A 12709-nucleotide genomic window follows, 5' to 3' on the forward strand; every position below is an offset into this window, starting at 1 on the left:
CCCCTGGTGGGCAGAGCATCACCCCTGGTGGGCGTGCGGGGTGGATCCCGGTCGGGCGCATGCGGGAGTCTGTCTGACTGTCTCTCCCCGTTTCCAGCTTCAGAAAAATACAAATAAATAAATAAATAAATAAATAAATAAATAAATAAATCGTGTGTTGCTTTGAGTGTGCCATTCTGCTCCATTCCATCTGGGAGGGGAATCGTCCCTTTGTCTGGCATTTCCACGCTGGACATATGACCTGCCCGTTAGTCGCTTAGCCGTTGCTTTGGTTATGGTATCACTGTGTTTGTGTTCAAGTAACCCTTGTTTTACTTAATAATGACCTAAAATTGCAAAAGTTGTGATGCTGGCAACTCTGCTATGCCAAAGAGAAACCATAAAGTGCTTTCTTTACTTGAAAAGGAGAAAGTTCTCGATTTAGTAAGAAAAGAAAAAAAAAATCTCTTGCTAAGATCTATGGTAAAAACAAATCTATCAGTGAAATTGTGAGGAAGGAAAAAGAAATTTGTGCTAGTTTTCTGAGAGAGAGACCACATTCGCATAATTTTTATTATAGTATATTGTTATAATTGTTCTATTTTTTCCAGGTCTTTGCTTTTTATTTTATTTTATTTTTATAATTGTTCTGTTTTATTATTAGCTATTATTGGTAATCTCTTATTGTGCCTAATTGATAATTAAGTTTTATCACACTAATGTATTTAAAGGAAAAAAGTAGTATATATAGGTTTTGGGACTGTCCATGATGTTAGGCATCCACTGAGGGTCTTGGAGTATCTCCCCAAAGGTTAGAGAGGACTAATGTACTCTTGGTCTCTCCTTTTCTTCTCCCTCCCTTCAAGAGTAATATCTATTCTGAATGTTATTCTTATCTTTCTTTTAGATTTCATTACAGTTTTTTTTTTTAATAAAAAAAAGCAAGCCCAGTCGTTATAGCCTAAGGCTTAGTTTTTTGTATTTTTCTGAAGCTGGAAACGGGGAGAGACAGTCAGACAGACTCCCGCATGTGCCCGACTGGGATCCACCCGGCACGCCCACCAGGGGCGAAGCTCTGCCCACCAGGGGGCGATGCTCTGCCCCTCCGGGGCCTCGCTCTGTCGCAACCAGAGCCACTCTAGCGCCTGGGGCAGAGGCCAAGGAGCCATCCCCAGCGCCCGGGGCCATCTTTGCTCCAATGGAGCCTCAGCTGCGGGAGGAGAAGAGAGAGACAGAGAGGAAGGAGAGGGGGAGGGGTGGAGAAGCAGATGGGCGCTTCTCCTGTGTGCCCTGGCTGGGAATCGAACCCAGGACTTCTGCACGCCAGGCCGACGCTCTACCACTGAGCCAACCGACCAGGGCTACAGTTTTTTTTTTTTTTTTACATATACACATATGTGCCTTCCTAAACAATAAATGGTCAAATTTGTTTGGATTTTATATAAATGTTGTCATACTACATATAATGTTTACTTGCCTCCCCTCCCCCCCATGGATAAATGAGTTTCTATTCATCCATGCTGGTGACTACATGGGATTCATTTATTTAGTATACACTGTACTTATCACTTTAGCCTAATTTATTCATCCACTCTCCCATGGATGAAGAGTTAGATTTTTTCTTCCCTCCCTCCCTCTCTCTCTCCCTCCCTCCCTCCTTCCCTCCCTCCCTCCCTTCCTCCCTCCTTCCCTCCCTCTCACTTTCCCTCCTTCTCACTTTCCCTCCCTTCTTTCCTCTTTTTTGCCAGGTGTACATGTTAAATAGCTTCTCTAGGGCATATATCTAGGAGGGGAATTGTTGGACTAGATCTTTGCATTTATATTTTAAACTTTTCAAGATAATGACAAAGTGGTTTTTTCCATAGTGGTTATATCAATTTATGGCCACAGTCATGCATGAAAATTTGGGTTGTTCCATATCTCTGTGCTTACTTGTTAATGCCCAAGTTTTGTTTCCATAGTGATTTTAATTTATATTTTCTTGATATCTAATGAGGCTGAGCATCTTTCCTTCTGTGTATCTATTATTCTTGATTCTTCTTTACAATTCATATTCCTTTCTTTTCCTATGCATCTGCATTTAAAAAATTCCACCAGTAATTCTGAAAAGAGCCAAGGGTGAGAGTGTTTTCTGTCTACCCTCTGACCTTTCCTCATTGTTCTACAGTATCTGTATTTGTTCAGACCCCCATCACCTCAGCATATCTCATCTATTTGCAATACTCTTTTCACTCGTCTCTGAGCCTGCAGTCTTCTCACCATCAATTCGTCTGATCCCATTCTTCCTAGACTTTAGTTATGACTGATTATTTAACTTCCTTGTAAAAAAATGTTGATGACTCTCCAAAGCATCAGCTTGTTGTCACAGCACTTTAGTTGTTCATTGATTGTTTTCTCATATGTGCCTTGACTGTGGGGCTCCAGCAACCTTGGGCTCAAGCCAGTGACCTGGGACTTCAAGCCAGCAACCTTGGGCTCAAGCAAGTGACCTGGGACTTCAAGCCAGCGACCTTGGGCACAAACCAGTGACCTTTGGGCTTCAAGCCCGTGACCTTTGGGCTCAAACCTGTGACCATGGGTCTCATGTCTATGATCCCACGTGTAAGCCGGTCACCCCCAGCTCAAGCTGCTGAGCCTGTGATCAAGCTGGCGACCTCAGGGTTTCAAACCTGGGTCCTCAGCATCCCAGGTCAGTGCTTCATTCATTGTGTCACCACCTGGTCAGGCAAGTCCCTGTAGTTTTATCACATACCTTTTACTTTTGTCGACTCTAATATCTTGTTAATTTCAATAGGCACCATGGTTTCTTCCTTTCATGCTTGGTCACCGTGAGCTCCACTGTTGTAACATTTTGTAATTGTTCATATTTCCCTTACTCTCCTTATGACTTTCAACCTGATGTCACAGTTGTCTTTGATAGACAGTCAGTCCTTGAATGTCCAAGCCTCCACTTTCATCTCAGTGCCTTTTCTATACTAGGTGATGATAATATTTTGTGAATAAATGAAATGGTGGAGTGAAAATAGAACCCAAGTCTCAGGATTTAGTCATCGTCTTCTTTTTTATTCTTCTCTCTTTTTTTTTTTTTTTTTTTTAGTTTATTCATTGTTAGAGAGAAGAGAGAGGGAGAGAGGAAAGAGAGACAGGGGGGAGGAGCTGGAAGCATCAACTCCCATATGTGCCTTGACCAGGCAAGCCCAGGGTTTCGAACCGGAGACTTCAGCATTTCCAGGTCGACGCTTTATCCACTGCACCACCACAGGTCAGGCTATTCTTCTCTTTTTATTAAACCAGTTGATTCCTCCAGGCCAAGAATGACATCTTCTGAGTCATGTGTGTTTTTTTCCTACCTAGAGTATCTTTCACATGCTTGATGTGAAGATAAGAGGTGGCCATGGGCTTTATTGTTGATGTTGTTTATGCAAATAGTTAAAATTACACAATAAACTGTACCCTTAAGACCAAAGATACTTGGAAAAAAATTCTTAGTGATGTGAAATAGTAAATATTTTAATGTGAGTTTGCTTAAATAAAAGTTTAAATTTATTAGAAATTAAATCTGGTGATTAAACTTTTTAAGTAAACTGGACAGTACTGCTTATAAAAATACAGCTAAGAATATATATGAATAAATATTAAAGGATTAATTATATGGAAATATAGAAAAATAAGACTGAATTTCTTTTGTGAGTTATAAATTTTCCATAAAGTTGTTTTTATATGAATGTTCCAAAAAAATTTTAGAGATGACATTATTGAAATATATATATATATATACACTCTCCAACAAAAATATTCCACATATATTCAATTTATGCACCAAGAAATTCTCTTGTTTAAAACCATTTTTTGTCATTTTACAATTTCATCGTACAGCAAATTCTTCTTAGTAGATTTAGTGCTGTTGACCCTGAATATGAGATGGCCTGGTGTACAGGCAATATGTTCTATCTCTCATAGTGATGATAGAAAATGTAGTTATTTTCTTTAATAAAATCCTTCAATATCATTCAGATTAGTAGCATATCTGATTGGCTGGTGACCACAAAGCATTTCTTTACCCTTTATTATTATTTTTATCTCTTATCTCTTTACACTAGAAGTCAGAAAGCCAAATATTTGTATTTGTTCTTGCCCAAAAGATATAAGGTAAAGACTGTTGACGACCTTCTGAGAAAGATAATTTGCTTCCTAATGAAAGGGACAAGCATATGAAGAGAAGTCCTTGGTATCGTCTCTTCCCTTTACATCTCTCTTAAAATATTGGTGAAATGATACTTTTTTGGAACCACAGTAGTCATCCCGTGACTGACAGAGAAAAACAGCCAGCACATTGAGGAGTTGGAACATAAGGGAGAAAGCGCTTGGTTCATGATGATGATGCTGTTTAGCAGTGGAATGAACCCTGGGTTGCCTCCTCCATGTATAAGTCTGAGTAAATAATGTCTTATTTTTACTATTCATTAGATTTTCTGTTATTGAAAACAAAATACATTCTAATTGATAGAATCATATGTTGAAAGAGTCATTCATCTGTAATTTTCTCTATAGTATTCTAGAAACCATTTATCTATCTATCTATCTATCTATCTATCTATCTATCTATCTATCATCTGTCTATCAATCATTTCAATAACCTCTAGGTGAGGTTTCTGTTATCTTTCTAAAGTGAGCTTCAAGAGACTCTCCCTTAGTTTTCTTTTTCTGAGATTTTATAACAATTTCTTACTCTTTTTATATACTACATCTTTCTGGTACTAATTGTGAATACTCTTAGATGATATTAACATATGTGTGGAAATTTGACTCATATTAAAATTTCATCATATTTTAAATCTGGATTACCATAAAATATTCTGTGCTCATCTCCATAGAGAAATGCCTGGTATACAGAGAAATTGCTAATTTTGCCACCTGGGGGAGTTTTAACAAATTCTTCATACAAAGGAAAATTTTTTATCTCAAAGTCCATATTTCCTAGATATTCATGACTTCTTATTTTGGAAAAGTTGTCTTCTAGGAGTTAGGTATACCTGTAAGTTCTTGTGGTACATATATGTATATGCATATATATATGTATATATTATCCATGCTTCCCAACGTCCTGATGGAATTTCATGGTATCATTGAACTTGAATCATAGATATACCATCAATATGTGGCTTTTCATTCTAGAGCAAGAATAGGCAGACTTTTTCTGTAAAGTTCCAGATAGTAAATATGATAATTTAGGCTTTGCAGGCTGCATATGGTCACTGTTGAATATTTTTTTTTCCTTTTGTTTTTATAACCCTTTCAAAATTTAAAAGCCATTACTAGCTGATGGGTCACGAAAACAATGTAGTTTGGGTTCTGCTTATGGGCTGTAGCTTACTCATCTTATTCTAGGGAGTTATTCTGGAATGTTAAGAAGCTTTCACCACTTCCATAATAGAGGAAGAACATTTGAGAGTACTTAACATAAAAGTCAAGAAGGAGCCCCTGACCAGGCTCTGGTACAGTAGATAGAACATTGGACTGGGACGCAGAAGGCCCATGTGTCGAAACCCTGAGGTTGTTGGCTTGAGTGCGGGCTCATCTGGTTTGAGCATAGGCTCACCAGCTCAAGCGCAGTGTTGCTGCCTTGAGTGTGGAATCATAGACATGACCCCATGGTTGTTGGCTTGCGCCTAAAGATTGCCGATTTAAAGCCCAAGGTTGCTGGCCTGAGCCCAAGGTCACTGGCTTGGGCAAGGGGTCACTCACTCTGCTGTAACCCCCTGGTCAAGGCACATATGAAAAAACAATCATTGAACAACTAAGGAACCGCAACGAAGAATTGATGCTTCTCATGTCTCTCCCTTCCTGTGTGTCTGTCCCTATCTATCCCTCTCTCTGACTCTCTCTCTGTCAAAAAAAAAAAAAAAAAAGTCAAGGAGGGAGGGAGAGAGAGAAGGAGAAGAAAATATTTTAACATTCAGCATTTATTTGTATGTAATAAGTGTGGGATAACTTTTGCTTTCAGCTGGAAATGTAGAGACCTGGAAAAAGTATCAATCTCACCCTTGCAATGGGAATAAAGCTTGAGTAGCTACACATTAAGGATTTTTTTTCTTTCTTTTTTTCAAACATATTTCCTGACTTTGCACACTAGTTATTTTGCTTGGACTTGGAATTCCCCAGATAGACTCACGTACATATCTTTTGGAGTAAGCTATTTTTACTAAGAACTAATTTTGGCTCTTTCTGCCATCTCTCCATTTCACAATGATGGTGAGCATGAATGTCCTGTCTGATGCTCTCAAGAGTATCAACAATGCCGAAAAGAGAGGAAAATGTCAGGTTCTCATTAGGCCATGCTCCAAAGTCATTGTCGGGTTTCTGACTATGATAATGAAGCATGGTTATATCGGCTAATTTGAAATTATTGATGACCACAGAGCTGGAAAAATTGTTGTGAACCTCACAGGCAGATTAAACAAGTGTGGAGTAATCAGCCCCAGATTTGATGTGCAACTCAAAGATCTAGAAAAATAGTACAACCTGCTTCCATCCTGTCAGTTTGGTTTCACTGTACTGACAACCTCAGTCAGCATCACAGACCATGAAGAAACAAAATGAAAACACACAGGAGGGAAAATACTGGGATTCTATTTCTAGGGATGTAATATATATATGTAAATAAAATGCCTCAAAGGACAAAAACAACAACAACAAACTAATTTTGCCATTCGTGGTTTCTTTCTGCAGTTTTTATCCTCAGACGGCAACATTATTTTAGGTTCTACTTATGGTAGTCATCGATAACCTCTTTGAAAGTGTTAGAAGTCAAATTCAGAAGTGTTGGAAAGGTATGTCTTCTTCTTCAATCAATGGTTATCAGTAGTAGGAAATAGAGCGGACGTAGTGATAAATATCAGAATTTCAGCCATTTATATAGATCTAATGGTGTATATTTCTGGTTAAAGTTATTAGGTAGGTATAAATAGTAAAGCCAAATGAGTAAAAGATTGTAGTAGATTTTAGTGCTGCTCAATAATGTTTTCACGTCTATTCCTTCTGAGCACAGGAAGTATGCCCTTTTCTGTTTCTTCCTTAGTTACATGTATAACTTTCTATGATGAATGAGTGTGAGCAGAACTGAGCAATGACACCTGGACTAAGAGTGTATTTGCATAAGTGAGAAATAAATGTGTCATATTAAACAATTTAGACATTGGGGATCATCTGTCACTATTGCATAATCTAGTTGTCCTTAATGATTCAAGGATACACATCATTGTGAAAATTTATAAATTTGTGGAAGTATATGATATATAAGTATATATAATAAGTAATATATAATATAACTAATAAGTACATATAATTATAGCAGTGAGTTTTATTCAGGTTTTAACTCTAAAAATATTTTCTCACATACAAACTTACAGAAATTCTCAAAATATAATGAAATAAATCATGCCATTTCTTTGCTAGAAACAGAAGCTGCACTGGCCCCTCCAGCCAGTCTTACCATCCCTCCCCTTACCAGGCTCGAGGCCTCTGAGATCCTGGGGGCCCATTTGTAGAATTCCTAAGCCTTAACAAAGTTCAATTTAAAAACCACAACTTCGAAAAGATTTTTAGCATAATAACAGCAAGTGCTTTTTCTTGTCAGAAATATCCAAAGATAGAATGAGATACTTGAGTGGTGAGCGTCCAACCTAGGGGGTTTTAAAACACTGGTTGGTTATAGTAGGCAGGTATGTGGTAACGGCATCCTGTCATTGAATCGCCACTTCTAGCCTCAGAGTTTTTGATTCTTAGGTCTCTTCTAATGGATAACCTCCTGTATTTTCTTTATCTTTTCCTCTCCCTTATTTTTCTTCATCCAACTTATCATTTCTTTATATTATATTAAAAATCTCTTTCTCCCTCTCTCTGTCTCTCTCTATCTCCAAGTACTGTGCTAGAACCAGCTTGTTTTAGGCCAAGAGAACCAAACTGTAAATTTTTAGGAATTTTTAGAGTGAGTTGTTAAACATAGAAATTATTAAAAATTAAACTATATTAAGACTCTCAACAAAATGGGTATAGAAGGAAAATATCTCAACATGATAAAGGCCATATATGATAAACCATCAGCTAACATCATATTAAATGGCACTAAACTGAAGGCTTTCCCCCTTAAATCAGGAACAAGACAGGGTTGTCCACTCTCTCCACTCTTATTTAACGTGGTGCTAGAAGTTCTGGCCAGAGCAATCAGACAAGACAAAGAAATAAAAGGCATCCATATTGGAAAAGAAGAAGTAAAGGTATCACTTTTTGCTGATGATATGATCCTATACATCGAAAACCCGAAGGACTCCACAAAAAGATTATTAGAAACAATAAACCAATACAGTAAGGTCGCAGGATACAAAATTAACATACAGAAGTCCATAGCCTTTCTCTATGCCAACAATGAAATATTAGAAAACGAACTCAAAAAAATAATCCCCTTCACGATTGCAACAAAAAAAATAAAATACCTAGGAATAAACATAACAAAGAATGTAAAGGACCTATATAATGAAAATTACAAAGCATTGTTAAGGGAAATCGAAAAAGATACAATGAGATGGAAAAATATTCCTTGCTCTTGGATAGGAAGAATAAATATAATCAAAATGGCCATATTACCCAAAGCAATATACAAATTTAATGCAATTCCCATCAAAATTCCTATGAGATTTTTTAAAGAAATGGAACAAAAAATCATCAGATTTATATGGAACTATAAAAAACCCCGAATAGCCAAAACAATCCTAAGGAAAAAGAATGAAGCTGGGGGCATTACAATACCTGACTTTAAACTATATTATAGGGCCACAATAATCAAAACAGCATGGTATTGGCAGAAAAATAGACACTCAGACCAATGGAACAGAATAGAAAGCCCAGAAATAAAACCACATATATATGGTCAAATAATCTTTGATAAAGGGGCCAACAACACACAATGGAGAAAAGAAAGCCTCTTCAACAAATGGTGTTGGGAAAACTGGAAAGCCACATGCAAAAGAATGAAACTCGACTACAGCCTGTCCCCGTGTACTAAAATTAATTCAAAATGGATCAAAGACCTAAATATAAGACCTGAAACAATAAAGTACATAGAAGAAGACATAGGTACTAAACTCATGGACCTAGGTTTTAAAGAACATTTTATGAACTTGACTCCAATGGCAAGAGAAGTGAAGGCAAAGATAAATGAATGGGACTACATCAGAATAAAAAGTTTTTGCTCAGCAAGAGAAACTGATATAAAAATAAACAGACAGCCAACTAAATGGGAAATGATATTTTCAAACAACAGCTCAGATAAGGGCCTAATTTCCAAAATTTACAAAGAACTCATAAAACTCAACAACAAACAAACAAACAATCCAATAAAAAAAATGGGAAGAAGACATGAATAGACACTTCTCCCAGGAAGAGATACAAATGGCCAACAGATATATGAAAAAATGCTCAGCTTCATTAGTTATTAGGGAAATGCAAATCAAAACTACAATGAGATACCACCTCACACCTGTTAGATTAGCTATGATCAACAAGACGGGTAATAGCAAATGTTGGAGAGGCTGTGGAGAAAAAGGAACCCTCATTCACTGTTGGTGGGACTGTAAGGTAGTACAACCATTATGGAGGAAAGTATGGTGGTTCCTCAAAAAACTGCAAATAGAACTACCTTATGACCCAGCAATCCCTCTACTGGGTATATACCCCCAAAACTCAGAAACATTGATACGTGAAGACACATGTAGCCCCATGTTCATTGCAGCACTGTTCACAGTGGCCAAGACATGGAAACAACCAAAAAGCCCTTCAATAGAAGACTGGATAAAGAAGATGTGGCACATATACACTATGGAATACTACTCAGCCATAAGAAACGATGACATCAGATCATTTACAGCAAAATGGTGGGATCTTGATAACATTATAAGGAGTGAAATAAGTAAATCAGAAAAAAACAAGAACTACATGATTCCATACATTGGTGGAACATAAAAATGAGACTAAGAGACATGGACAAGAGTGTGGTGGTTACCAGGGGTGGGGGGAGGGAGGACAGGGGGAGAGTTAGGGGGAGGGGGAGGGGCACAGAGAACTAGATAGAGGGTGGCGAAGGACAATCTGACTTTGGGCGAGGGGTATGCAACATAATTTAATGACAAAATAACCTAGACATGTTTTCTTTGAATATATGTACCCTGATTTATTAATGTCATCCCATTACCATTAATAAAAATTTATTTAAAAAAAAAAAAATTAAACTATATAAACATCATGAAATAAATTTAAAAAGAAGGTAATAATACTCAAACTCAGCATTATCTAATTACTGTGCTACATTTTAGTATTATTTATGCTCTTGATGTTTTTTTAGACCTATTGTATCTGTATGGTGGAAATGTACAATGTTGTGCTACTGAACATTTTCCCCTACTTGTTGTCAGTGATAGTAGCTTGAAAACAGCTATAACACGAGTATTTATACTGCAGAAATCATCAAACACTACAAATGGGAGATTTTTCTCTGGAGAACTGCATTTACCAGTACACCACTGTGTCCATCTCTCTCTCTCTGCCTCTAGAATTTAAGCTCCATGAGGATACAGACTGCGTTAGGTTCATTGTTTTTGGAGCTCAATAAATACATATTTAATGGGTGAATTACTGACTGAATAATAACAAGAACAGCAGGAATTTTAAATGAAGCCAGATGTGAGAAACCAGGGAGCATGCGTGGGAAGGTTTGGAGGAGGTTAGATTTGCTTTCTGGTTTTTGTGTATGTGTGTGTGTGCTGGCCTTTGCTGTTTTATACACTGTACATAGGAAATGGCATCTAGTGCTGTTCAGGTTGCAAATGGGGAATTATTCTCCCAAGTTTCCCAAAGTCAGAGCTTCCTAAAGTTATCCCTGAGCCCTTAACAAATTCCTGAAAAAAATTTTACATCCTTTTTCCCCTTGTGGTGTTTTTTTTTTTTTCCCCCCCGAGACAGAGAGAGAATCAGAGAGAGGGATAGACAGGGACTGACAGACAGGAACGATGAGAGATGAGAAGCATCAATCATTAGTTTTTCGTTGCACATTGCGACACCTTAGTTGTTCATTGATTGCTTTCTCATATGTGCCTTGACCGCGGGCCTTCAGCAGACCGAGTAACCCCTTGCTCGGGCCAGCGACCTTGGGTCCAAGCTGATGAGCTTTGCTCAAACCAGATGAGCCCGCGCTCAAGCTGGCGACTTCAGGGTCTTGGACCTGGGTCCTCTGCATCCCAGTCCGACGCTCTATCCACTGCGCCTTGTGGTGTTTAATACAGATACATTTATAGTTGAGAGTGCTGATTTTTGGGGCAAAGAGATAAGATCTTTTTTTTTTTTTTTTTTTTTTTTTTTTTTTTTTTTTTTCATTTTTCTGAAGCTGGAAACAGGGAGAGACAGTCAGACAGACTCCCGCATGCGCCCGACCGGGATCCACCCGGCACGCCCACCATGGGGCTACGCTCTGCCCACCAGGGGGCGATGCTCTGCCCATCCTGGGCATCGCCATGTTGCGACCAGAGCCACTCTAGCGCCTGAGGCAGAGGCCACAGAGCCATCCCCAGCGCCCGGGCCATCTTTGCTCCAATGGAGCCTTGGCTGCGGAAGGGGAAGAGAGAGACAGAGAGGAAAGCGCGGCGGAGGGGTGGAGAAGCAAATGGGCGCTTCTCCTGTGTGCCCTGGCCGGGAATCGAACCCGGGTCCTCCGCACGCTAGGCCGACGCTCTACCGCTGAGCCAACCGGCCAGGGCGAGATAAGATCTTAACACAAAAAAATCTTAATCTCCTAAATTGGATCTCAAAAAATGTTTTCTGAGGATATTTGGATTGCTGTAGAGCAGGATTCATGAGCTAGGCAGTGTCTGGATTACAGATATGTTAGATCTGCGTGGGAATTAAAAAAACTTTAATTAGTTTCCAACAATTAAATATCAAGGAATGTCTATTAAAATCCAAATTTCTGACTTTCTCTTAAAAATTCAGTATATTCACTAACACCAGACGAGACAAAAATCCACTTGTGCCAACCTCTTTATTTTTTGAAGACAAAATTTTTATACTCTTTGAAAAATGTATTGATTTTGAGAAAGAGAGAGAGAAACATTGGTTTGTTCCACTTATTCATGCCGTCATCAGTTGTTCCTTGTATGTGCCCTGACTGGGGCTCCAACCTGCAACCTTGGCGTGTTGGGACAACATTCTAACCAACTACACTACCTGCCAGGCCTTGCCACCATCTCTGGGTGGGTCCTACACTATCTGTCTCACCACCACTCCCACCATGTCCCAATGGGCTGATATTTTATTTGTGGTCAGCTCTGCTCTGTTAGGGTATTTGCCTGATCCTTATATTCTTTTGATACTGCTAACTGGTCATTTTCCCCATGTAATGATATTTGACAGTAGGTAGCTAACAAGAGCAACATTCTATTGTTTATTAATCAGTAATCCTTCTCCTGGAAAATTACCATCTCTGGGTCTCATTTTCCATAGGTATAAGTACAGTGGTTAGATTAGGTGATCACTAAGGCTTCTTATTGCTCTAGCATTCTGTGCTTATACTGACTCACCTAAACACACTATTTCTTTTCCAACTGTTTTATATTTTTGTCTCTATTGCTGTATTTTTGTCTCCCCATTCCCATCTCTACCTCTGTCATTATCCAAAAGATTATTT

At 38.5% G+C, this 12709-nt stretch overlaps 1 pseudogene; it reads left to right on the plus strand.

Annotated features, from left to right (window-relative positions):
* The first annotated feature begins 6225 nt into the window (after nt 1-6225).
* Nucleotides 6226-6618, plus strand: LOC136397698 (small ribosomal subunit protein uS8-like; annotated as a pseudogene).
* Nucleotides 6619-12709: the final 6091 nt, after the last annotated feature.

The sequence above is a fragment of the Saccopteryx leptura genome, chromosome 3, assembly GCF_036850995.1.
Source record: "Saccopteryx leptura isolate mSacLep1 chromosome 3, mSacLep1_pri_phased_curated, whole genome shotgun sequence".
Classification (NCBI taxonomy): Eukaryota; Metazoa; Chordata; class Mammalia; order Chiroptera; family Emballonuridae; genus Saccopteryx; species Saccopteryx leptura.